General features: G+C 36.1%; 1 non-coding gene across 1 annotated transcript; it reads right to left on the bottom strand.

The window, feature by feature from the left end:
• Positions 1-12,095: 12,095 nt before the first annotated feature.
• On the bottom strand, positions 12,096-12,194 carry LOC141421196 (small nucleolar RNA U13). The gene has a single exon (XR_012445853.1). It is a non-coding gene; the product is annotated as a small nucleolar RNA U13 (small nucleolar RNA).
• Between the last annotated feature and the right edge of the window lie 8,039 nt (positions 12,195-20,233).

Below are 20,233 nucleotides of genomic sequence, written 5' to 3'. Positions count from 1 at the left end.
TGGTGTCAAATTGAAAGTGTTGTTTGTATTTCCTTGATTCATTTTTTTGTTAGTCATATGTATAAAGAATTTTTCTCATTTCTTCTAGATTTTCCAGCTTATTAAAATATAAGTTTTCAAAGCATTCCCTCGTGAATTTCATTGGTATTTCTTCTGATGTTCCCTTTATCCTCATTTCTTTGCTTTATTTTGCTAAGCATTTATCAATCGTGTTTATCTTTTCAAAAAATGAACTCTTAGTTTCATTGACTTTTTGTTATTGTTTTAAAGTCTTAATATAATTACTTTCTTCCCTGGTCTTTATTATTTCTTTCTATCTACTTCTTTTCAGTTTACTTTTTTCCTTATTTTTCTAAGATCTTGAAGTTTTTTACTGGAAATCTCTCAGATTTTTTAAAATGTAAATATCACCTACAAATTTTCTTCTTAGAACTCTATCACAAAAGTTCTGACACATTTTATTTTCATTTTCAATTGATTCTAGGAATTTTTTATTATCCCACCTATTCCTTTGATGAGGTATTGATTCATGGTTTGTTCAGTATCTATGTGAATATTTTCTCTAATTTCTCTTTTTTTAATTTCTATTTTCATTGTGTTGTGGTATGATAAAATACAGAAAGCTTTTAAATTTTATTTTATGTGTTAAGACTTGCTTTATGGCCTAAAATATGATCTATATTGGAGAAAATTCTATAAGCTGCTGATAAGAATGTATATTATGTAGCTATTGGGTGCAATAGTCTGTGTATGTCGATTAGATATATTTGATCTACAGTTTCTTTTAATTCTGAGTTTCATGGTTGATGAGTGGGAGTATTGAATCATGCACTATTATTGTGTTTGGTGTCCATCTGTATTTTATTTCCTGTTTGTGTTATGAAATTCGGGTGCCGTTGTTTGTTGTAACATCATTTACATTTGTTATAACATCCTGATTAAGCCCTTTTTCAATATGAAGTGACCTTCCTTATCATGTCTGAATAAATTCAGATTGAATTGTCCTTTATCAACTCTTTGTATAGCTACTCCTGCTTGCTTTCAGGCTCCACTTTGTTGGAAAAACCTATTTATTCCTTCACACTAAGAGAGAGTTTAACTGTGCAGAGATGTACATTTCTTGGAGGCAAAAACAATCTCTGTGTTTTTTATGGGAGAATTGAGAAGACGGTGGGCAGCAGAGGGCGAGAAATGACCTAAACAATGTATGCACATATGAATAAATGAATTTAAAAAGTTCCTGTTGAGAAATCTACTATTATTCCAATTGGTTTGCCTTTCTATGTGTGTATATTGGTGTTTATCTCCTGTGTCCTTCAATAGTCTTTCCTTGTTCTGTATACACATGTTTAAAATGTAATATGCCTTGGAAAGTCTTTTTCTGGTCATGCAAGTCAAAAACCTTCCTGTTCCTGGATGATTACCTCTCAAGATTTGGGATATTTTCTGTTATTACTCCATTGAAAATATTTTCTGTCTTTCACTTGCCTCTTCTCTTTGTATACCCATAATTCTTAAACTTGGTTTTTGTGGGATCCCAAGTTCTTGCATGTTCCATTCAATATTTATTTTTTTCTTTATCTTTATTTGAATGTTGCAATATACACACCTTGTCTTTTAACCCTGGTGCTCTGTTCTCAATTTGATTGTCTACTGGAGAGACTATTAACAGAGTTCTTTATTTGAATCAATGAGTTTTTCATTTCCATATTAATTTTTTTTAGAATTTCTAACCCTATTCAATTCCTCTTTGATGTCTTGCATTGTCTTATTTCATTGAGCTCTTTATTTGCACTACTTTTGTGTCATCTTTAATTTTACTTATCATTTTTAAAACCATTTTTAAATTCCTTGTCTGATATTTCATCCACTTCACAATAATTAGTCTTTGCTACTGTGGAGTTGTTGAGTTTTGGAGGACCTATGCTGTCTTTTTTCATACTTCTTTTGTTTCTGCATTGGGACTTGTGCTTCTGAAGCCAATTTGTTCACTATAAGCTTAATTATCTGTATCCTTTCCTTGAAGAATTCTCAGTGTTCAGGCCAGTGTAGTGTAAGGATGAAGTACTTTTCTCACCACTGGACTGGTGTATGGCTCAGTAGCCATTAAGATGACATTGAGATTCCATCTCACCCAAGACATGATAGCAATTTTCATAATCATAAATGGCCAGGCACTGGTGGCTTACTCCAGTAATTCTAGCTACTTGAGAGGCTGAGATCAAAGAATCAGAGTTCTTTGATCAACAAATTCTGGCCAAGATGCTGAGGAGGGGATTGAGGGAAAATAGCACATTTATACTCATGGAAGGAATATAAATTAGTACAGTCACTATGAAATTCAGTATGGAGGTTCCTCAGAAAAAGTAACCTAGAACTTGCATGTCATCTAGTGATAACCACTTTTGGCCATATTGCCAATAAATTTAAGTCATGATGCAATAGAGACACTTTCACACCCATGTGTATTGTAGCACTATTCATAATAAGTAACATAACGAATCAGTCTAGGAACCCAACAACAGGTACATGGATAAAGAAGATATTGTATAAATACACAGGGGAGTAACATTCAACCATTAAGAAGAAAGAAATTACATCCTTTGCAGGAAATGTATGGAAATAGAGATCATAATATTAAGTGAAATAAACAAGGTTCCAAAGGGCAAGTATTGCATATTTTCTCTCATGCAGAATCCAGGCTGAATATAAACAAAAAACATCAATGCAAATATGGAAATGTTTGGGAGAATAACAAGGAGGTGAGAGAGAAAAGGAATACGAAGATTAGTGAAAAATATTGAAGAATGTTTCTCTATGTATGAAGATAGCATAATGAAACCAAGTAAAAGCTGTAAAAATTGGAGTAAGATAGGATGGGGTAAAGAAAAAGAAGTAGAGGGAGATAATTTGATCAAAGCCCAACATATACATGCATGTAAAACCATGGTTTTAGTACCCCTTGTACAATTAATGGCCCTTTTGGCAATTAATAACATTGAATTAATAAAAATGGGGATTTAGTCCTGGGGATGTGGCTCAAGTGGTAAAGCACTAGCCTGGCTAAAACAAAGTACTGATTTCAAACCCCACTGCCATTGAAAAATTTTTTAAGTAAGAATCTTGACCTAATAGTATAACAGAAATGTAGAAGGGGAAAATACATACAGGAAGAAAGGGAGAAAATCTATAGGAGCTGAGGGGATGGTTAAAGGATTGGGTGATTTCATGTAAATACGATTGATATTGTTTATATGCATAGATTCAAATAGAATAATGAAATCCATTAAAAACTGTCAAATAGTGGGGTGAAAATATGAGATAGATTAATAAAGTGAAGGGAATTTTATATAAAGTGCATTGTATGCATGTATGAAACTATAACAATAATATTATCTCTCCAAAATTATTCTGTGCTGACTAAAAGGAAAAGAAATTTAAAAAATTAAGCAAGGGAAATCAATGGTATGAAAACAAAGAAACAGTAGATTATATGCATGAAATATGAATTTTGATGTGACTAATAAATAAATGTTAATGCACCATTGATTGAAAATGTGGGAATGGAAAAATAAATGCTTGAATAATAAACATGGTATTTACCTACTGTGATGATTTATCTTACATGTTACTGTGACTATGTCACAGAACTCATGTGTACCTGGGTCATATTTGTGTATGACTAGGAAAATAAATTTTTCAGATGACATTAACACTTGAATCAGTAACTTTGTGTAAAGCCCCTCAAAAATACACCTGGCCTTCACCCAATGCATGAAACGTCTTAAGGAAGAATAGGGAATTTTGCCAGCAGAAGGCTTTCAGACCCAAGGTTAAATTATCTAATCAATCTCTCCCTCTCTCTCTCTTTCTCTCTCTATCTCATTCACAAACACACATGCATACAGACAGACAATGAGACATATTTGCACATACATTTCCAAGTGTCTCTATTTTATTCTGCTGTAGGAGAAAGACTACATGTGAGAATCTGGAATCTGCAAAGCTGATAATGTTCTTGGTGATGAAATGCAGTGAGGAGGTTGCTTCAACAAATGTCCATACATGTAGTGTAAATTTGTTCTGTCAAATGTGACCATACCCAGTACTGTGCAACTGTCACCTATGTTAAAATAAGCAAGGCTTGTAGACATGCTTCAAAGGAGTATTTTTAAGGTTTGTCCATTATCCTTGTAGCTCTTCACATGCGAACCTCTTTTAGCCATTTTGACCATAGGTAAGACGGAAAATGTAGAAATCTTAAGGTAAAGACATTACTCTGTCCTCACACAAGACAATTTAACCTAAATGTAAGGAGTTTCCTTAAGTGAAAACAGGAACAATGTCTCTTCTTCAGTTTCCATAAATTCTTCCATTAGTGCCAAAAGATAATCCCACCACTTATGCCTAAAAACTGAGCCATTTGTCCTTGAAAATTTTTTGTGAATAGTGGCATTATAAATTAATGCCTTCTCCTTGAAATATGACTTCCTATAAATTCTTCTACCTGATTTTCCCACTCCTTGTTCTCAGACACTTTCTTTCCCTGATGTAACCATACGTACAATAAGATTTAATACTCCCTCTTCCATACTTCCAACCCTTTTTCTTTGAGTGCAAGTTTTGTGAAGGCAGAGGTCCTCTTCTCTCTCCTTTGTTCATGTGCTCCATGAAAATGTGAAAGCATTTTGTACTCACTACGCACACAGTGAGTATCTGTTACAGCTCTGGCTGAGCACTGCAGCACAGATTCTTTGCAGACTTTTAGTTCTTCTAACCCTTTTCAAGCAGATAGTGCTTAGTGTATCACATAATAAAATGTAACCAGATTCTGATAAGGAAACACTCAGGTGGCCAAGTTTCCAGCACAGCATGATCTTAGCTTCATTCTCACATTCAAAATTATGTATCTTCTGCTCAATTGCTGAATATCTCAACATTTAAATATATATGTTCCTGTCTTGCCCCATTGATTTCTAATTTATGATAATTGACTAATTATTAACAACTTTCTGCACTTTATAAAATTTTCAGTATTATTCGTGTTTTATGTCAATTCCTTATGTAGACATTGTCACTCAGTTACAGATTGAATGGTCATCATATCACTGGCAAAGACAAGAGTTTCTGGAGTCACAAGCATTCATCTAAGTTGCCCAATGTCCTCTTATATACTTGCCAACTGTGACAGTCACTCTCATGGCAGAAAATGTGATTAGGTAATGCCATTCTTTTCCATATAGTCTGATTTCTACAAGAATGCTTCAAATTAACAACTAATAAGTCACGTCTCCATAAGATAATAGTGCTTGCTGTGACAAGTGAAAAAGGAAACAGCATAGGCAGCTTGTGGGTTATCATGAAGGCTAGGCTGAGAGGAAAATGTATACTTACACATGGCTATGATAAAAAGGAAAGATCTCATATGAATCGCCTATCATAACATCTTAAAAAATTAAGAAGAAAAAGAAGATCATGCTGAACAGAAAGGTAAAACAAAGGAAGAAACAATAAATGTAAATGCAACATGGGGGAAAATCAACAGAATGCAACCAATGAGACCAAAAGTTGATTGTGTGAAAAGATCAAGAAAATTGACAAGACTTTAGTAGACTGAAAAAATTGGAGACCCAAGTCACTAAAACCAGAAATAGGATTGGGGAGATTATTGCTGATGTACACAAATAGAAAAAGATTCAAACAATCATATGCAATAAAATTAGATAACTCAGATGAAATGTTCAAGTTTCTAGAACAATGTGAATATCTATAATATGAACAGAGATTGTGCCTCTAGTCAAAAGCCTCCCAACAAAGATAACCAAGTATCCGATGCTTGCACTAGTGAATTCAATCAAATAGTTAGAGAAACACTGATAAAAATTCATCTCAAAATTATCTGAAAATCTCAAAAACTGAAGATGAGGTATTACCTTCTAAATATTTTATGCAACCAGGATGAACTGAATACTCTATTGGATGGACCCAGCTTGATAAGATTATGACTATCCTTTTAAAAAGGTTTTTATTCATATATAATAGTTGTATGGGAGAATTTATTGTGATATTTCCATATTGTGTACAATGTAACAAGATTTGGTTCATCCCCTCCATTACTCTCCCTCTTCCCCCATCCCATTCTAAAAATGACTTTGGCAGGTTTCAGTCCTGCCAAATCTTGTCATATCCATCGACAAAAACATCTTTGTTACCAAATGGATGATTCTGGCAAATATCTAAATCCTGCAGCAAAACAAAGATTTAAGATCAACAGGTAAGCATGTTGTACTAACCACTGACAACCAGAAGGTTACCTGACATTGGGCACAATATTTTTGGGAGAGGCCAGGTACATTTCCAGCTGACCATAGCCCACGTTTGTCTAACTTAACCTAGAAATCTCTCCTTCCTGCCTTGTAGCACAGGAATTGTTCTGCCTTGACGATCCCTATGTCTGATTTCTGTCCTTAAGTCCTTGTTAAATTTCATATTTTACCATTCCAGATACGTCTACTTCTTTCCTCTGGAAAAGTATGAAAACTACATGGACTGTTTTTCTTTTGGCAGCTGGTTATCTTATGCTGATTCAGGATTTTTCTATTCTAATACATAAAGTCTTACCATGACTCTATGAGTGAGGGAATTATATGCCAATTTCTTTATGAATGGAGATACAAAAATCCTCATTCAAATATTATTAAACCAAATACTTACTAAAAACAGTGTGCACCAAAACCAAGCAAGGACAATTCCAGGCTTTTGTTGGCAGGACAGTGTAAAAATTAAACATCATAAACTCCATAGGGGAATTCCAAGTGAAGTTCACCCCATATGATTCTCCCTCACACATTGGTTGGCCTGTGAGAATTATGTTAAACTCCCTGCTGAATTAGTTCCCATTTGCTATGGCTTCATCACCTGTGTCTGCTGTATTTCCAATAAAGCACTATCCAGGTAAGGAATGAATTAGAAATAGACCTCAAGACTATACCTTGGAATTATTGCTCATTACTTTTTCCTGGCTAATCATAAAGTTCAAACATCACTTTTGAAATGAAAGGTACATATCAAATTCTTGGTTATTACTGTTGGACAAATTAAGGCAATGAAACAAAAACTCCGCAGTACAGAACATAAATGTGCACAAATATGTTCACAAATTGTATGAAGTTTGATTTACTGTTTTACAAATTTGTCTGCATTCACTGGGAATGATGAGAAATGCAAATTTGTCCATGCCTACTCTCACTTACTTCAGAAATTGTGGATGTGAGGCCCTCAAGCAGGTTGAGACCGATCTTCCATGGAACTATGATGCATGCTAGATTTTGAAATCCCCAGGGACATATAAATCAAGAAAAATATGAGCATTCTGATTTAAGTACATACATTATATTATATTAAACAACAATTTTCTTGCATTGATTAAATGTGCATTCCTGGGAGAAAATATTATTGAACATGTTTATAAATAATCAACAAAACACTTCAATAGAATACATGTTAAATCATAAAAAGGAGATCAGTGCATTAAAATATTATAGAAAAGAAATATGCAGTAAAAGGGTATAATATCATGTTGCTTGATGAGTACAAGTGGGTTTTTATTATGTTAATAATAGAGTAATTAAAACATGATTTGTACAATAAAATTTATTTGTATTGAAACAGACAATGGTTGAGGAAAATACATTACAAATATATGGGTGATTATATTTGAATAGTGAAAATTATTTGTCTTTTAGGATCAATTTGCACCATTTAAATAAAATAATAATAATAATATTAGCACTTGTGAAAACTTTCATTAAATACATAATGTAATTTAATTGCCCAATGACTAAATAATTTTAAGTAGATTTTCTGGCATTGTGCACCTTGTTAGACATCATACAGGACTTGCCATGTACTTAAGACAAAGATATAATTCAAAACTGGTCCCACATTATATTTTAGAACAAGATATTACATATGATTACTGCTTGACCTGCCTCATATGTCTCTATCTCTACCTCCAACATGGTGGATTTCTTCAGATCCCAGAAAACTGTGTGGGTTCACATGCAAAGATCTTCAGTAATTAATAAAGATTATTTTACTTGTAAATGTTTGATCCTTGTATGTTTAAAAATTCATATGTTTTTCAGATCACCAACTAAAAACAAGTAAACAATGACAGCTATTTATCACCAAATTTGATTTTCTATTTTTTTTATTCATATGTGCATACAATGTTTGGGTCATTTCTCCCCCCTCCCCCACCACCTCCCTAACCCCCCCACCCCTTCCCTCTCCCCCCATCCCCTCACTACCTGGCAGAAACTATTTTGCCCTTATCTCTAATTTTGTTGAAGAGAGAGTATAAGCAATAATAGGAATGACCAAAGGTTTTGCAGGTTGAGATAAGGATAGCTATACAGGGAGTTGACTCACATTGATTTCCTGTGCATGTATGTTGCCTTCTAGGTTAATTCTTCTTGATCTAACCTTTTCTCTAATTCCTGGTCCCCTTCTCAGTTGCTTTAAAGTATCTGCTTTAGCTTCTCTGCGTTGAGGGCAACAAATGCTATCTAGTTTTTTGGGTGTCTTACTTATCCTCATACCTCCCTTCTGTGCTCTCACTTTATCATGTGGTCAAAGTCCAATCCCCTTGTTGTGTTTGCCCTTGATCTAATGTCTGCATATGAGGGAGAACATATGATTTTTGGTCTTTTGGGCCAGGCTAACCTCACTCAGAATGATGTTCTCCAATTCCATCCATTTACCAGCGAATGATAACATTTCATTCTTCTTCATGGCTGAATAAAATTCCATTGTGTATAAATACCACATTTTCTTAATCCATTTGTCAGTAGTGGGGCATCTTGAGCGTTTCCCTAACTTGGCTATTGTGAATAGTGCTGCATTAAACATGGGTGTGCAGGTGCCTCTAGAGTAACTTGTGTCACAGTCTTTTGGGTATATCCCCAAGAGTGGTATTGCTGGATTATATGGTAGATCAATTTTCTATTCATTACAATTACTCAATATGTTATTAATAATAGTCACTAGGTAATGAACCATAGTTTATGTAAGTCCTATATAATTGTGTGAAAATATTCCTTTTCTTGTTTCTCTGTTAGAGCTAAAGAGACAGGAATTATATTTGTTCTTATTCATCATTCTTTTTGATAACAACTTAAAGGAAAGTTCATTGAGCCTCACTAGACACATTAAAATTACATGCAATGTCATATATTTTATTGAAGTTTTGGGAATAAAACCCAGGGCTTCCAATAAGCAAGGTGAAAATTCAGACACTGAACAACTCCCTTTACCTTATTATTAACTACCCTGACCCAAATTCATAACAGAATGTCTAGCTTCAAAAGATCACTTAGATATTTTTGCAAAATAAAAATTTATATCAATGATTGATTTAACATAGAAATCAGAAGAGATACAACTATTTAATCATATTAGAAAAAAACATTTACATGTAGTAAAGAAATCAAAGATCTAAATTACACGATGTCACTGCTCATGAGCACAAAAGATCTGAGTATTGGGAAACATGCAGCTAGGAACACACAATTGATATGACATTCTGCATTTTAGTTATGTGAGGATACGTCTTATGTATTTGAAAATCACAATAAAACAGAACTCTTTCTATTCAGAAATTAGTACAGCAAAAAACCTAGAAAGTTTCCTGGGGAAAACTTAAATGGAGAGGCACCCAACTCACACTGGCCTGAGGTGAGCCTGAGTTCCATGTGTGCTGCGCACCCTCTGCTGGTCCTCAGCACCACTGCAGGGAGGTTTATGTTGGTGTTCAAACTGAACTCCCTTCACTGTGTCTCCTGCACAGTAATAAAGGGCTGTGTACACATCTCTCAGGCTATTCATTTGCAGATGGAGCTGGTTTGGGGGATTGTCTCTGGAGATGGTGAATCTATCCTTCACAGATCTGCACAGTATGTGTTACCACCAACACTGCCTATAAGTTCAACCCACTTGAGCCCATTCCCGGGAGCCTGGAGGACCAAGTAAATTCTGTAATTACTGGAGGCAAATCCAGAGGCTGCATAGGAGAGTTTCAGGATGCCCTCAGACTGCACCAAGCATCCCCAGACTTTATCATCTGTACCTGACACTGGACACCTGCAAACACAGATAATCCTGGTCAAAAAATGCCACACATATCCACTGTTGCTCTCATTCATGTCCACCCATACACTCAGTATCTCTTGTTTGCCATAAATCACCTTTTAAAATAGTAACAAGGAAAATTCAGCTGAGCTGCATACACTCCATGGGGAGAGGTGTATGTTCAGTGCTGAGCACTAAATAGGGTCACCTGGGAATCCTGGGCTGCACCCTCAACCAGACCTTCAGGGTGAGGGCTGAGCTGGTTTTCACGAGCAGAGGAATGAGATATTTATGTCTTCATGCTATATAAAAGGTTCTGTGTGCAAATCTCATAGACAGCAGGCCCCAGTTCTGTTGTGAGAGTCCAGAAGGACATTGGTGACAGTGACCAGATTGAAGAAAACATTATCTCATACCATAACTGTGTCGTGCGAATGATTTTGAAAATCCTATCTTATTTCATTTTGCATCAAAAGAGAGAATTAGAGAAAAGATCCCTGCTGCTTGTGAGTTGGGCTTCTGCAGCTCTTGCAGGATACTCTTCAATGCTATGGGCTCTATAGCTCCTCTGGTGTCAGCACTGCAGTCCCTCATTTCTCAGAGGGTCTGTCCATGATGCTCTCTGGTCATCCTTTGAAAATAGATGGGGTTTTCCTTGTGCACACAGCTCTGGCTCTCCTCCCCTGCAGAGACAGCACCACTGGACTCCATGCAGGCCTGTGTCCTTCACACTGCATCGGGACAGTGGAGGCCAGCACCAGAATTCATGGGGAAAAACCTGAGGTAGGCCCTGTGAAAGAGCTCTGATGGGATGTTCAGATGGTCCCAACTGAATTTCATGTAAGAAGTGCTATGACTGCTTGTAAATAAATTCTAAGCTTTTATACAAATTTACTACAATCTGTATCACTTAGTAATATATATATAATAAAAAACAAAATAGAAAAACTTAACAAAGTTGCAAAATAAATATAGCATAACACCTGATAAATTGTTAGAGCTTAAATAATTTTTATGCATATCTGTTGCACTCTGCAATTAGTTTAATAAAATTTAAACCACTGACGTTGAATGAACTCATCAAATGCAAGGTATTCATTGCAGATTATCTTTTTACAATTTTAAGGCATTCAAAGAAATTTATACACAAAGCAACATTTAGTAGCATATATTTTCTAATTAAGTGCTGGAAAAAGTTTGAAAAGCAAAGAATATAAGAAAGGAATAATGAAAAATAAAACCAAAAAGGGCTATTTTATTATACAATTGTTAATGTGTTTTAAATGTTATTTTCACAAATGCACATGATTTACTTTGATCCTACTCACAAATCCCCGTGGCCCTCTCTTGACTCCGCTGTCCCTGCCCACTTGTCCCCTTCCACTTAAGAAGGGTAATTCATGAACTGAAATAATGAGAATGCAAGAAGAGACTTCTTGTGCTGCTGGTTCTTTCTTTTATTAGCTCTGGGGCATCTGCCCATACAAAGCAGGTGCAAGTGTTTCTGAATATTGGATCTAAAAAAATCCCTGGAACACTGGATCAGCAGTTAATTCTCCTGTTCAGTACATTTTTGCTTATCTCCCCACTGCACTTTTATGGGTGAATCATGATTACTTTGGAAGGCAGTGTACATTCTATTTTCCTCATGTTGAATTCTGCATTTGGCAAGGTTTGCTATTGGAGGAATTTCCACTGATCTAAGTTGACTTCTTTAGTTGCTGAATCTTCCAAATGCTCCCATAACTAAAACTTTCATGTTGGGCTGTTTATTGGCCTTTATTTTTTGTGGTCCCATGTCCTTGTCTGCTACGTCCAAGTGTCTTTGTTCCCCACCTTCTGACAAACCTCCTCTGTGTCCTTTGAGATCATGCTTCTGGACACAAAAGAGATCATAAACTTGCTGACTCAGTACAGAAGTAATGTCACAAGGAGTTACCTTGTCATCATCCATTATTTTTTCATGTCAGAAGGGTAATTGTGCCCACATCATAACAAGATTTGAGATTGGCACATGTAACGCAGAGGTGTGAACACCCAAACATCATGCTCAAAAACCAAATTTTGCATTCCTGATTGTATTGATTTGAGTTTTTTCTCTCCTCATTTTAGTCAGGTTTTCCAGGGATCTATCAATCTTGTTTATTTTTTCAAAGAACCAACCTTTTGTTTCATTAATTCTTTGCAGTTTTTTCATATTTCATTGATATCACCTCTTATTTTTATTATTTCTCTCCTTCTGTTTGTTTTGGGATTTGCTTGTCCTTGTTTTTCTAGGAGTTTGAGATGTAACATTAGTTCATTGATTTGAGATCTTTCTGTCTTTTAACATATGCACTCATGGCTATGAACTCACCTCTCAGCTCTACCTTTGCTGTGTCCCATAGGTTATAGTAGGTCATGTTTTCATTTTCATTAACTTCCAGAACTTTTTAATTTCCTCTTTTATTTCATCAATGACCCATTGGTCATTGAGCAATGTGTTGTTCAGTTTCCAGCTGCTTGCATGATTTTTGTTATTATTCTTGTTGATTTCTAGTTTTAATGCATTATGATCAGATAGAATGCATGGTATTATTTCTATTTTCTTATATTTGCTGAGGCTTGCTTTGTGCCTTAGGATACGATCAATTTTGGAGAAAGTTCCACGGGCTGCTGAGAAAAATGTAAATTGTGTAGAAGTTGGATGAAATTTTCTGAAGACATCAACTCAGTCAATTTGCTATATGGTGTGCTTTAGGTCTAGGATTTCTTCATTGATTTTTTTGTTTTGATGACCTATCTATTGGTTATAGGGGGGGTATTAAAGTCTCCCATAATGACTATGTTGGTTTTTATATATGATTTTATGTCCTTCAGGGTATGTTTGATGAAATTGGGTGTGTCAACATTGGGTGCATATAGGTTGATAATCGTTATTTCCTTTTGATGTATTTCCCCTTTTATTAGTATGTAATGTCCTTCTTTGTCTCATTTTATCAGTGTAGGTTTGAAGTCTACCTTTTCCGAGATAAATATTGCTACTCCTGCCTCTTTTGGGGGACCTTTGGCTTGGTAAATCTTCTTCCAGCCTTTAACCCTAAGCCTATGCTTATTGTTATATATGAGATGGATATCCTGTAAGGAACAAATTGTTGAATCTTCCTTTTGAATCTTGTTTGTCAAACAGTAGCTTTTGATGGTTGAATTAAGTCTGTTAACATTGAGCATTAGTACTGAGAGGTATGTGGAGATACATGTCATTTAGTTGTCTCAGGTGTTTGAGGGTTAGATTGTGTGCAGCTAAATCAATGTTACTCTACTCACTTGCCTTTTCTTCTGTGGTTTGGTACTGCATGTCCTTTCATGGTTATGTTGTCTTTCACTTTCTGTGTGTGGAATCACTTGAAGAATCTTTTATAGAGCTGGCTTTGTGGTCATATATTGTTTTAGTTTCTGCTTATCGTGGAAGACTTTTATTGCTCCATCTATTTTGAATGATAGTTTTGCTAGGTAGAGTATCCTAGGGTTGAAGTTATTTTCATTCAGTGCCCAGAAGACGTCACCCCATGCTCTTCTTGCTTTTAATGTTTCTGATGAGAAATATGCTGTGATTTTGATGGGTTGACATTTGTAAGTTTCTAGTTTTTTCTCTCCTACAGCCTTCAATATTCTTTCTCTATACTCTGTGCTTGTTGTTTTAATGATAATATGTTGTGGGGTAGTTCTATTTTTCAAATCTGCTTGGTGTTCTGGAGGCTTCCTGTATCTGCCTTGGCATAGGTTTCTCTACACTTGGGAAATTTTCTATTATTATTTTGTTGACTATATTACGCATTCCTTTTGCTTGCACCTTTTCTCCTTCTTCAATGCCCATGATTATCAGGTTTGGTCTCTTGATGGAGTCAGTATGTTCTTGCATTTTCTTTTCACAGGTCTTGAGTTGTTGAACTAATAGTTCTTTGGTTTTTCCTTTAATTACCATTTCATCTTCAAGTTCTGAGATTCTGTCTTCTGCTTGTTCTATTCTGCTTAATATTGTCTATTTTCGACTTCAGTCCATTTATCTCTTTCTTTATTCTGTTCTTTGTTTCACTTTGGTGTTTATACAGTGTTTCTATAGTTTTCTTTTATTTGTTCTTGTGCTTTCTCAAATTCTCTATTTTTGTTTTCTTGGAATTTCTTGAGTGTCTCCTATACATTTTGGTTGACCATATCCAGTATCATCTCTATAAAATTCTCATTGATTACTTGCAGGATTTCTTCTTTCAGATGCTCTTGTGGGTTTCAGTAGGTTCTTTGGCATAGTTTAACTTCGTTTCATTGAAATCTGGATCTGGATATCTGTTTTCTTCATTTCCCTTTGGTTCTTGTACTCATTTATTTTTGGGTGGAGAAATGGTTTCCCTCTTTTTTTCGTCTTTCCATCATTCCCATTGCTAATGTTACTGTCTCTGTACTATGTGTAATTCAATATTGTCTAGCTTGTAATAGTAACAGTGATGATGTCTAGAATGGGAGTGTGAGAGGAGAAGGAAAGCAAAGAAGGTAAAGAAAAAGGGAAAAAACAAAACAAAGCAAAAGCAGAGCCAATGAAATAAACAGGGAGAGATAGTGTACTAATCAGCAATGAGCTAAACAGACATTAGAGAGACAGAGAGAGGATAAAAAAAATTCCCCATTTCAAATGCAATAGTTTCAGTCTTCATAGTTTTGGTGTTAGGCCTTCAGCATCCAGTCCTGGTGTTGGTGTCTGAGTAGTAGTTCTACTACTTAATAGTTTTGGTGTTAGTCCTTCAGTATCCAGTCCTGGTGATGGCGTTTGAGTAGTAGTTCTGGTGGTTGCATCTCCCAAGTAGGTTAGGAGCTGGTGTCTGGCAGCCTGGGAGCCCTCCTGGTTTCTCCATTTAAAGTGGCCTAGGGATGCTATGTGTGGGTGGAGGTGTGGAGGTGTCAGAGTTTTGCCTCTTCTTGGTGGTTTTTCCTGTCAGGTGTATCTCCAGTGTCTCACCAAGAGTTTACTTTAGGAAGCACACTTTCTGCTTCCTCCCTCTAGTTGTGATCTTGGAATCCCTCGACATTGTCTTAAAGAATATGATCTTTCATTGTGTCTTTGTGCCTTCTTTGATATTATCAATAACTCAAGAGTTTATCATCCCTTCATTGTATTGAACATGGGGAATGGGGACAAGCATGCAATGCAGTATTATGCCACATCCTTTGTACTCAAGTGAAGAACAAGATAATTAAAATAGCTTTGTGTATTTGAAAGAGCTCCATGCTTTACAATCCATCACCAGCACTTGGCCTGCACTCCTCAAGAAAGGATCCAGCAGATCTCTGATGTGGGTTCTGGAGGAACTTGGAATGGGCTGATGATGTTTTCAGAACCCTGTCCTCTGATGGGAAATTCTATGCCTTTGCTGTATTTTAGTTCTTTTTGAAAGAAAATAAAATTAGTTTTCAGGCCAATACATGATAATAATGAGTTTCATATATTTTCATCCCATTGTCAACCAGTTTTTCCCATGGATATTTATCTTTTACTACTGAAAGTGACAATGAATACAATATAAAACATAATCTATTCATATGTAAATTTCACACCTTATAGATATTCACTGATGTGGACACTTGTTCAATTATCACTTCTTTCTGAATAGTGAATGCATATGCATACTCATTCTTAACACTTCCTGCTGTTCCTCTGTATTCATTCCCATCCTGGCTTCTTCCCATTATATCAGCACACAGCTCTTGCTCTTCCTGATGAAGCATTAAATTATTTTTCATTTTGGAGCATTTTGATAAATCTCAAATTCAGTATGAGGTTTAATCCTTGGTCATACTAACTCAAATTATTTATTCTAAACATTTCCATGTTACTGTGTATATCAGGCACTCACAGGTTTTCTGATGAGTAATTTTTTAATAGATGAAAAAGTATTTTTTCAATTCACAACTTAAAGGGTATTTAAATTATTTTATGTGGTTATAATCCAAATAAGTTCATAGCTTTCAGATATAGAGATCTAGGGGAAAATGCTACTATTCTCATAAGAAGGACAAAACCAGTAAAAACGACATCGTAGTAAACACAAATAAACCAATTCCATCCAGCATAGGAGAAAAAAAAATATGGAATTTAGACTTTCATTGCCCATAGCTAAAAGCAATACCAAGTGTTAGCTTCTCAGGCGAAGAAGTCAACAGATGGCCCATGATTGAGAAGATGGCTAAACTAGATATAATGGACAGATTACTGAATGCCAAGGGCACTGAATCATCAGAGTGTGACTAGTACAGGGAACAACCAGAAGGGTGTCTTAGCCCATTTCTCATTCCAACCTTACTGATATAACCTAATATCCCAGGCTGGGCAACTTAGAAATAGCACACATTTGCTTCTCCTACTTCTGGGCTCAGGAGTGCAAGAACAAGGCAATGACCAATGTGTTGTCTGGTTACAGATGCTACCCATTTTTAAATTTTCTGGTTTCCACATCCTTCCAGGGCATGTGATATGCTCACTGGGTCATTCTATTTTAGGATGGTAACTATAGATCAGCTCCATTTTTGAAGCCCAGACCTGTGGGCACTAATCCAATCTATGGGGAACATCCCTTCTGGACTACTGTCTTCCAGGAAGCCCCATCTCTTAATATTACCACCTTAAGAGTAAAGTTCCAACAGATGGATAATAGGGGTACTTGCCTTTGAATCATACATTTATGCATGCAAATCATGTCCTCCTCACATGTTAAAAGTGTATTCCATCCTAAGAGCCTACAAGATTTTAACTCTCTCAACATCAATTTTAAAGTCTAAGTCCAAAGTTTAATGCAAATGTAATCTGAATCAGATATGTGGGTGATACTCCAGGTATGAGGAACTTTTAAATGCAAACAAATTAAATACTTCTGAAGTACAGTAGTGAGACTGACAATGAGAAGGCATTCACACTCCAAGAACAGAACAGAATATATAAAAGAAGGAAGGGATTTAAAAAATCATAACAAAATCTCAAATCCACAATGTTCAGTCATTAAGTCTTAGGGCTGATGAATATTTCACTGTTACTTGTGATCCTGCCTCCATATAGATGGCAGTTGTACTTGGACTCACAAGGTCCTGGAAGCCCCATCTCACTGCTTTGCTGGATTCTGTCCTCACAAGTACCTTCATGCATCTGAGTTTGGTATCTGCAGCAATTCCAAGGGGCTTCACCTGTTGATAGCTCTAAACACCTGAAGTTGAAGGAGAAGAACCACCCACACACACACACCTTACTTCTTGAATGTGCATTGCTCCAGTTAGGGCCTGTTCTGTGTCTCCCTTTCTGTGGTTCTCTAGACATCCTTTGAAATCTGGGTGGAGGCTGCCATGGGCAGAGAGAACTTGGAATTAGAGTGAGTCCTTAGAAGAGAAACAGCACCTACCTGCTGCCTGAGGCTGAGCCACACTGAGTCCAACAAAGAGCAATAGAGCAGGAAGACATAAAATAAGGATTCCATGAAATGAGTCTGATGTGAGGTATGGAGCCTCAAAATATCTTTCCTAAGGTAGCAATGTTGCAGTTAGTACTCACGTACATAGGAACCAGTAAAATGGATAACACAAATAATTCTTTTAAAAAATTTACTTATTCACATGTGCATACATTGTTTGGGTCACTTCTCCCTCCTGCACCACTGCCCCCACCCTCTCCCACCACCCACTTTCCCTTCCAGGCAGAGCCTGTTCTTCACTTGTCTCTAATTTTGTTGAAGAGAAAACATAAGCATAATAAGAAAGACAAAGCGTTTTTGTTAGTTAAGTTAAGGATAGCTATACAGAGAGATTCCTAGCATTGTTTCCATGTACAACTGTGTTACAACTCAAGTTGATTCATCTCTAATGAACTTTACACTGGTTCCTGATCCCCTTCTCATGTTGACCTCTGTTGCTTTAATGATTCTGTATTAGTTCCTCTGGAGTGGGGACATCAATTAATTCTTACTCATTTTTCGGAGACAGGATTTCAGAATGTCGCACCATCTTGCTTCAATATTTGATCCTCTTGCCCTGGCCTCTCAAGTATCTGGGACTCTAGATACATGACATGATAATGGATAAAGAGAATACTGTTTGATGGTAGCATGAGAAGGAAAAGAAATAATTCTGCCTCTTTTCAGAAATTGAAATGCATTAAATATGTAACCAGTTATCACATATTTAATTCTTACATAAACTAACATGAAGTTGAATACACTGGGAAATAATGGTTCATCTAATTGGATAAAAAGTAGAGCTCTCTAAACATGTATTTTATTGGTGTGTTTAATTATACAAAAGATTTCTGTTTTTTAAATTTTTATTGTTTTATTATTCATATGTGCATACAATGCTTGGGTCATTTCTCCCCCCTGCCCCCATCCCCTCCCTTACCACCCACTCTGCCACCTCCCTCTCCCCCCACCCCCTCAATACCCAGCAGAAACTATTTTGCCCTTATTTCTATATTTTTTGAAGGAAGAGTATAAGCAATAATAGGAAGGAACAACTGTTTTTGCTAGTTGAGATAAGGATAGCTATACTGGGAGTTGACCCACATTAATTTCCTGTGTGTGTGTATTACCTTCTAGCTTAATTCTTTTTGATCTAACCTTTTCTCTAGTTCCTGGTCCCCTTCTCCTGTTTGCCTCAGTTGCTTTTAAGGTATCTGTTTTAGTTTCTCTGAGTTGAGGGCATCAAATGCTAGCTAATTTTTTATGTGTCTTACCTATCCTCACCCCTCCCTTGTGTGCTCTCGCTTTTATCATGTGCTCAAAGTACAATCCCCTTGTTGTGTTTGTCCTTGATCTAATGTCGCATATGAGGGAGAAAATACGGTTTTTGTCTTTTGGGGCAGGCTAACTTCACTCAGAATGGTGTTCTCCAATTCCATTCATTTACCTGCGAATGATAACATTTCATTCTTCTTCATGGCTGCATAAAATTCCATTGTGTATAGATACCACATTTTCTTAATCCATTCGTCAGTAGCAGGGCATCTTGCCTGTTTCCATAACTTGGCTATTGTGAATAGTGCCGAAATAAACATGGGTATGCAGGTGCCTCTGGAGTAACCTGTGTCACAGTCATTTGGGTATATTCCCAAGAGTGGTATTGCTGGATCAAATGGTAGATCAATGTTTAGCTTTTTAAGTAGCTTCCAAATTTTTTCCAGAGTGGTTGTACTAGTTTACATTCCCACAAACAGTGTAAGAGGGTTCCTTTTTCCCTGCATCCTCTCCAACACCTGTTATTGGTGGTGTTGCTAATGATGGCTAGTGTAACAGGGGTGAGGTGGAATCTTAGTGTGGTTTTAATTTGCATTTCCTTTATTGCTAGAGATGGTGAACATTTTTTCATGAGTTTTTTGTCCATTTGAATTTCTTCTTTTGAGAAAGTTCTGTTTAGTTCATTTGCCCATTTCTTTATTCATTCATTAGTTTTGGGAGAATTTAGTTTTTTAAGTTCCCTATATATTCTGGTTATCAGTCCTTTGTCTGATGTGTAGCTGGCAAATATTTTCTCCTACTCTGTTGGTGTTCTTTTCAGTTTAGCAACAATTTCTTTTGATGAACAGAAGCTTTTTAGTTTTATCAAGTCCCATTTCTTGATGCTATCTCTTAGTTGCTGTGCTGCTGGGTTTCCGTTGAGAAAGTTCTTACCTATACCTATTAACTCCAGAGTATTTCCTAGTCTTTCCTGTATCAACTTTACAGTTGTGGTCTGATATTAAGATCCTTGACCCATTTTGAGTTAATATTGATATAGGGTGATATACATGGATCTAGTTTCTGTTTTTTGCAGACTGCTAACCAATTTTCCCAGCAGTTTTTGTTGAAGAGGCTGCTTTTTCTCCATCATATATTTTTAGCACCTTTGTCAAAGACAAGTTGATTATAGTTGTGTGGCTTCTTATGTGAGTCCTCTCTTATCTTCCAGTGTCTTCATGTTTGTTTTTGTGCCAGTACTATGCTGTTTTTATTATTTCTGCTTTGCAATATAGTTTGAAGTCAGGTATTGTGATACCTCCTGCATTGTTCTTTTGACTGAGTGTTGCCTTGGCTATTCGTGGCCTATTTTATTTCCATAT

Source organism: Castor canadensis, chromosome 2 (assembly GCF_047511655.1).
Source record: "Castor canadensis chromosome 2, mCasCan1.hap1v2, whole genome shotgun sequence".
In the NCBI taxonomy this organism is placed as follows: domain Eukaryota; kingdom Metazoa; phylum Chordata; class Mammalia; order Rodentia; family Castoridae; genus Castor; species Castor canadensis.
The sequence above is the reverse complement of the archived record's forward strand: the minus strand, read 5'-3'. Positions and strand labels throughout refer to the sequence as shown.